Source organism: Macrobrachium nipponense, chromosome 39 (assembly GCF_015104395.2).
Source record: "Macrobrachium nipponense isolate FS-2020 chromosome 39, ASM1510439v2, whole genome shotgun sequence".
Classification (NCBI taxonomy): Eukaryota; Metazoa; Arthropoda; class Malacostraca; order Decapoda; family Palaemonidae; genus Macrobrachium; species Macrobrachium nipponense.
Window position 1 is genome coordinate 473,058 of NC_061099.1, and position 8,250 is coordinate 481,307.

The window sequence follows — 8,250 nt, forward strand, 5'->3', positions numbered from 1 at the left end:
TTCTCAAATTAATTTTTTAAAGGGATGTTTGGCAGCCTGTGCTATTGAACCACAGAAAACAGTGTTACCCCGCAGACACAGAGATGCGATTAGCAGGTTGGGTAGAAATAAAGAAGTTAAAATTATGAAGGCAGATGATTACAATAATAAGATTTTTAGATTATTGGACGATGAAAATACATATACGAAGCTTGTATCGATTCCTTCGATAAGTGAAATACAGAAAGAATTTAATAGGCAGTTTAAGGCTATCAGCAGCCGGGTCATGGATAGAGATTTGCGTGATAATTTACTTAAAATGACTTCTGATAAGAATTCGTTCCTTCCGTATTTTTATGGCATACCTAAAGCACACAAACCGGGGTGCCCATTGAGACCCATAGTGTCAACGTGTGGTGCTCCTCAGTCAAAGTTGGCTAAATGGTTAGCTACGATTTTGAGTAATTTCTTGGGTAAATTCTCCCCTTCTCATTTACGTCATTCATCAGATTTTATTGAGAGAATACGGAATATAGGTCATTGCGAGGGTAAAATGGTTAGTTTAGATGTTAATGCATTATTTACAAATGTCCCATTAGATTTCGTTTTAAACAAACTCAAGGAAAAAGAAAGGGAGGGTACCTTTAATCCACAAATTCCTGTTGACATTTTAATTGATTTGATTAAGCTTTGTGTTAACTCAACTGTATTTAGCTTCAGAGGGCAGGGTTACCGACAAAACTTCGGAATAGCTATGGGGTCACCATTATCTCCAGTGTTGGCTAATTTGTGCATGGAATTGTTTGAAGCTGATTTAGTTAGCCGTTGTCCTGAGGACATTAAGCCTTTTCTATGGGTCAGATATGTTGACGATATCTTTTTGATTTATAAAGGTAGTGTTATTCAGTTTAATCGTTTTTTTAGAATTTGTTAATAACTTGATGCCATCCATTAACTTTTCAGTTGAATTTGAGGTCGACAATAATTTGCCATTTCTGGACGTTCTGGTTCACCATGACCCTGTTACTTTTAACTTTACATTTAGTGTATACAGAAAAGACACCAAAGCAGAAATGTACATTCCTTTTTATTCATACCATAGCCAACGTATAAAGTCTAATGTAATCGTCAACATGGTAACGAGAGGACTTCGGATTTGTGATCCACAGTACATAGAAAAGGAAATGAAACATATAAGAGAGGATTTCACGAGACTGGGATATCCAAAATATTTTATTGACCAAGCGTTTACCAAGGCTAGAAAAAACTTTTATAATCCACCGACCAGGAAATATGAATTGGAAAGTAGTCAGTGTATTCCGCTTCCTTATCATCATAGTTTGGAAAGGGTGCAACATTTATTAAAACAGAATATGGAAAATAGGTTGGATTTAGCTTTTAGGTATAATACCTCGTTAAAATCAAAAGTTGATTAGGAATCATGAAAAAGAAAGGAAAGATGACGTTGGGGTTTATGTGGTACCGTGTAAAGATTGCAATAAGTGTTATTATGGGGAATCAGGCAGGGGATTAGGTATAAGATTAGAGGAACACAAGCGATCATGTAGGTTGGGATCGAAATATAGTTCAGTTGCCAGACATACGTTAGAGTTAGGGCATGTAATTGACTGGGAAGGAGCGAGAGTAATTTACAAAGATAATAACGCAAGTAGACGCAGAGTAGTTGAAGGGGCTCTTATTAATATTTTAAACGTGTTTGATTTTAACAAATCATTTACCCAAGAGGATACATTTTAAAATTATTTGGTTCTTAAAACTGTAAATATTAGTACAGACGTTGTTTGCACCACTCCTACTGCCAAGGTTGTCTCTCTTTCTCCTGCCCAGGCATTGGAAGGAAGAACCCCCATTGCAGGTGCCGATGCAGAAGTTTTGGACGAGGGAACAGCCGAGCACACAGAGGAGGTAGTTCAACCACGACGACCGGCTCGCCTTTTGGCCAGACAGACATTTGAACGAGGGAATAACATGATTAAGATAGTTTGCTTTGGTTGCTATCTCCCTTGGAGACGTTTCCAGAGTCCTGCCTGTCCTTCGTAACTTTTTTGTACATATTTTTTGAAAAGAAAAATCAGTACGGCTGATGAGGTCTACTGATCAAGTAGACGAAAGCTCCCGTCTTTTATGTATTTTTAATACACATTTTACATAATTGTGGACTTTGATTACTTCAATATATATATATATATATATATATATATCTATATATATATATATATATATATATATATATGAGAGAGAGAGAGAGAGAGAGAGAGAGAGAGAGCGAGAGAGAGATAGAGAGAGAGAGAGAGAGAGAGAGAGAGAGAGACTCCGTAAATTTACTAGACAGTCAAGAGAATACACGATGCTGTGAGGAATAACGTAATTCGCATTATTTGTGACGAACAAACCAGGTACTTTTCTACGGAATCTTGCAGAGCATACCTACCTGTTTCCTCTAGGCCTAAGAGGCAAAACTGAATTGTCACCCTGATTCTTCCTTAGGAGTTAGACAAAAGTTCTTTGCTTTCTGCATCCTCTTTCGTTCGGTTTTGGCCAAGTTGCTGGCGTCGAATTGTTCGTCTCACCGTCCTATGAAAAATAAGGAGAAGAGCAAAGTGATCGTAAAGGATATGACAATACAAGCGCGTGTAGGGATTTTTATTTGTATTTTAATTATATAATCGTAGTACTGGTCGAGCTGGTGTCATTAAATCGATATCGAATTTTTGCCTTATGTTTGGAGGTTCTTTGAGATCTCCTCTCATCTCCTGTGCCATGTTATGGGCTTAACACCAAAGTAAAATGTGCGGTGCAATCAAGCTACATAATTAAAATGAGTTTATATAGACAAAATTAACCTCCAAAAAGACCCATGTTTGAACTTGATTAGTAGTAATAATAGTAGTAATATACATGCACGATAGAAGTGGCAGTGAAAATAGTCTTAACGTATAATGATATATTTTATTATAATCATCGTTATGGAAATCAATGCACAATTACGTGTATATTAGCAATAAATATTAATTTGAGTAATTAGTTTCGACCTGAACTATTAACATAACATTTGACATCAGTAGCTATAACAGTTACTGATGGGAATGTAAATACATCAGACCGTTATATGATACAGTAATAGTATTTGATAATGTAATAAAAAATATTAAACAACAATTAACATAAGCCAAAACTAGGAGCGTGTCCCTCTAATCTTTACATTTCTGTGCCACAATGAACTTCTGTTCAGGAATCGCAAAGTTGTTAAACCTATTGACTGTAAGTCTCTTCAACAGATGTATTACTTGATCCTTTAAAGTTGTGAGATAATCGTCCCTGTGTCAAGCCATGAAGTGCATGCCCATGGCTTTAAATGCATATCCTACAGTCACTTGAGCTACCCTCCTTTAGTCCCACAACCTGCCAAGGACAGAAGTGTCCTAGGCTTAACCCAGCATTTACTAGCTCTATATGTAGGCTAATTCCCTTTATTTCCATGTTTATACATAGTGATTGTCGCAACCTTGTCATGCGGCTGAAATGGTCTGCTTGGCTGCTTGCAGATTTCCTTTATTAGAATACTCCTGATTCTTGCTTTTGATCCTCCTCATTGATAAGCCAAGTTTGTGGTCAAAGGTGTCTTTTAGAACAACTTCTTTAGCCAACATATGTGCCATTTAATCACCAACATATCCTTATGTGAAAGGACACCCCACAAACTTGATATTTATGACCATGTGTATCAATGTGCTGAAATCCAGTCAGTTCTAGAGGCTCACTCACATTCCTCCCACCAATCAGTGAGTCTTCCTAATGTAAAGGACCGCCTACCAGACTTTTAGTTAAAGGCCAGGCTCACCGCCAATAACTGTGGTTGATGACAGCAATGACATGCGGTTGTAAAAACTCCTTAGCCAAATAATAAATCATTCCTGGTGTTGTAAGGAAAGGCGCATCAGGCAACCGACCCCTTAGTGTAGAGATAACGGTGGGAAAGAAGAAGAGTATATTTCTTTTTTCTTTTTTTTTTTACTTCATTAACTAATTTTTCATATACAGTGTCCCAACTATTCACTAAACACTCTATGGCAGACAATCAGTGACTACTAGGGCATAATTACACCTCAAACTGACTTGTTTAATCTATGAGACGACAGACAGAGTTCCGCTTCGTGGTATACCTTGAAGTGCTCATTTAACCTTGACGTTATAGCCAAACCAAATACTATATACCAAAGTTCAAGGAACAAGCTCTTTTATCCGCTTTATTAGTAACCCTTCTTGTCCCCTGTAGCAGCCACCAGCTGAGAATGGGGTCTAGTAATTTGCTGAAATTTCAGTTACAAGTCCTGTTCGTACTAATTTTCAGCTAACTTGAAGTTCGTTTTTTCTTTACAATATGCTTCATTTTCCGTGAAAACCTTTTCGAATGTTTTGTTCATAAAATAAAAAAGAAAAGACTGAAATCAAATATAGAAAATTTTTCATGGCTTTGGCTTTGTAAAGATGTGTTTCATATCTTCTTGCATAATGAACAGCTTGAGTTCCAGCGACCTCATACAGTTGTTGAAATGTACTTCTGTTGTAATGTTGCTGTGGGTACATGATGAACCAAACAAAAACTTCTTTCAGTTTTCTTCTGAAGATTGAAAAAGAAACCCACAAAATCACTTTGTAACTTGTTTCTAAGTATTTACATTTAGTTTTACTTAGAAACAAGTTACAAAGTGATTTTGTGGGTTTCTTTTTCAATCTTCAGAAGAAAACTGAAAGAAGTTTTTGTTTGGTTCATCATGTACCAACAGCAACATTACAACAGAAGTACATTTCAACAACTGTATGAGGTCGCTGGAACTCAAGCTGTTCATTATGCAAGAAGATATGAAACACATCTTTGCAAAGCCAAAGCCATGAAAAACAAGATCTGGTTTATAAGTGAATGTTTGAAGAACAAAGTCTGTCCATAGAAAATTTATTATTGATATTTTCATAGTTGTTAGTCAGAGAAGTGAAACATCCAGTTAACTTTTGACATTTTATGGAATTTATTGAAAACAAAAATATTTTTAAACTCTTTGGGAACATAAGCCTACTGGATACTACCAGTCAACTAACATTTCCCTTTTCCTTTTGTCAATCGTATAGCAAGTGAAAACAAAGGGAAACACACACACACATACACACACACAGAAAGCCGTTCTTTTCCTTTCATGATCTCGCATGCCAACATTTTCTTCAACTGATAATTTCCAAGTAACAGCAGATGCAAGAATTCGTGATCGATGATCAATGTTGCCCGAAATGTCACGTCCATTTTCCTGCATTATCTCTCTCTCTCTCTCCCCCTCTCACTCTTTTCGTTTCCTTCCTATTCATTGGCCTTTATTACTCTACAATGCGCATTCCTGGTTCCCTCCAGAAAAGCTGGGTGTATGGGGAGGGGGTTAGTCGGGCGAGGGGAGTGGAGACTCCATTGCATTTTTGGGTAGGGGAAAACATGTGGGCGTCAGATCCTTTCCACCGATGAGGGTTACTTGACAACTCCAGTGGCTTTGATGGAAGGCCAGCGGGTTTTCCCATTTTCGTTCATTGATTGAGTGATAGAATTGAAAACGAGCGCCAAACGGGATTTTTTTTTTCTTTCCCCCTTTTTTTAGGCTGATAACGTTCGTATGCTCGTATAGAATTTCATCATTCGTCAGCTCAAATGCCCATTGTATTAATAGTCCGGGGCTTCCTCAGAGATCCTCTGGGGTGCGGGTTGCTTGCAATATTTTAGCTTCCTGGCGTCAAATTGCGTGATTCCAGATAAAATAACGGGGCTTCTTTTGCTCTAAGTAATAGATGATATACCTGAAGGATTGTATAAGCCTAGAAACCTCACATCCTATGAGACTCCAAGCGAATCAAAAGGTCGATATGCTCTGACATATATTATCTCCAGAGAGGAAAGACAATAGTCGATATATATAGCATATATATATATATATATATATATATATATATATATATATATTATATATATATATACATAATTAGGAATACGATGTTCCCACTACGTTACTCGGTTTTTATTCAAATCATGATCCCCTAAACACGGCAGCCATGCTCTCGAAGAGCAAACCACGCAATATTTTACTTGGGGTGCAAATTTAGTGAATATTTTAATGACAAATATAAAATCGGAAACATTAATCTGAGTATTTAAATGTTATCATTTTATTAAAAGCAGGAAAAATACTTTGGCCTATTTCAGTTAAGCCTCCTGTGACAAGGAACCATTGATTTCCAGTGTCAGCCTAACACTGCAATATAGCTCTTCATATATATATTATATATTATATTAATATATATATATATATATATATATATATATATATATATTGCCAGCGCATGCTGTAAGGTTCGAAATGAGCAAGACGCTTTAATGTTTGGCTCCATGGATCCTATATATATAGTACTACCACCAGAGAGAAGCCTTAATAACACTCTGAGAGCATAGGTCTAATTTTTGTCAACGTAAACACCAATCAGACTCATTGAAATAAGCGTGAATTGTGGTTTTTATTAAGAAATGAGCAATTTCTATTCTTTCCCTTTTTTTTTATCTATGACGAGCTAATGTTCCTAATTCCTTTTTTCTCTAGTTTTATGATGTTAGTTAATGCCAGGCGAAGTGGGTCTATTGTGAGAGCCATTTTAACAAGCTTGGGAATGCCCCTAGAATTCAGCCACTCTCGGGTCAAATAGTCCCGATCGATAAATCTAATTTGGCCTTCGGACTCAATGATAATGAGCGCTTAAATTAAAGAGGGGCATGAGATGCGGGTATGACGGCGACATGGTACAGACATACACTCGGCCACTGCCGCAAGCAGCATGGTTTGATTTTTCTCGTGGTAGCGCGCACGCGCAGCACGCAGCACGTCCCTGACAGGAAGCCATACACCTATTGGACGTTTTCTTTGTCGAATTTTGGTTTTCTTTTATAACCTTTTTCATGTCGTCGATTAAGACGATAATTCTGTTTGATGGGCTAATAGTTTAAAAAGGTGGCTACTTAGAAGGGCTTTGTATCACATTCCCTCTTCTGTTAAATGCAATCTTAAATAGTTTTTTGGGCAACTCTCCCAAAAATTCTTGGCAAGAAGGTAGAGGTCTGCTGGGCGGGTCCTTCCCGTTGGGTTTGCCTGGATAGTTGCCATGTACAGAATTTTAATAAGTTTTTAGTGAACAGTATTTGAGAGAAATGCTCACATAAATCTTACAGGATGATGAGGATACGGTACTCAGTATTTGCCCGTAATAAGAGGAGATATTTTTGAACAATGGAGCCCCAGTGGCCATACGGGAAAATAGCTAAGTCGCCCATCGTGAGCGCGAGGGGGATTGTGACAAAATATAGGCCGGGGGGCTGCTGCTCCCAACCCGGAGAGGGTGTGTGAGGGTATTCCACTAGCCTACATTAACACTTTTCGTTCGTATCGTAAAGTTGTGTTGTGGGGAACCCGCCTTTCTCTGGAATTTTTTTTTTAGGTAGGTTATTTTATATGTGCAGCCGTAGCTTTCATGGTGGAGGAAGAAAACGGCTAGTTCGTCTGAGGAATTCAGTGAAGGATACTACCTGCCGTGAGTGGGGTGGATTGGGGGAAATTTAGAACTCGTGCAGTGATCTACTACAGAGAGCGAGCGAGCGAGCGCTCGGAAGATCTCAGGTAAAGTTTTACCTGTTGTGCTGTGATTCTGCTGTGTTAGATAAAGAAGAACTACCCATAGGTTTTCGTAAGTTAAACATACTCGTGAAACATCATAATGGCGAGCTTTGCCTCGTGTGGACTTATATTTCAACTAGTGATATGTGATTGAATGTTTGTTCCTTTTCCCCCATCCTATAGTGGATTGGGGGCGGAAATTCACCATTCCGAAATTGCGGAAGTGACGGTGGAACAACAGATGCGCGTGTGAGTGTGTGTATGCACGTACATGTATACATTCCTTTCAGGCGGTTCGTGATGCGATAGCTGAACCACGATAATTAAAGTGTAGTTTAGTGCACATCTGAATTGAAAAGAAAAAATCTTGCTGGCTGCGGGATGTGGTTAGTACTCTCTCGTTGATGGTGTTTTTGTGAAATAATAGTGATAATTTCAACGCTATAAGTCAATGCCCTGTGTTATGGGGAATTAGATATCATCTTTCGGTGAGAAATCTTATTTTTTTTCTTTTTAAACTCGCGTGAGAAAAAGCTACGAGCAGAAAGCGATCGAC

General features: G+C 38.0%; 1 protein-coding gene across 6 annotated transcripts in view; it reads left to right on the top strand.

Moving 5' to 3' along the window:
- The window catches only part of LOC135209990 (uncharacterized), a 45,410-nt gene that overhangs the window by 27,410 nt on the left and 9,750 nt on the right, over positions 1 to 8,250 (top strand). The window contains exon 1 of one of the 6 annotated variants that reach the window (XM_064242717.1): positions 7,366 to 7,518. The exons of 1 other annotated variant lie outside the window; for it this stretch is intronic. The gene's annotated coding sequence lies outside the window, so the exon portion shown is untranslated. Of the gene's footprint in view, positions 1 to 7,365; positions 7,519 to 7,559; positions 7,765 to 7,941; positions 8,081 to 8,250 lie in introns of those variants that run through there. 4 more of the 6 variants (XM_064242716.1, XM_064242720.1, XM_064242718.1 and 1 more) reach the window with 4 other exon arrangements.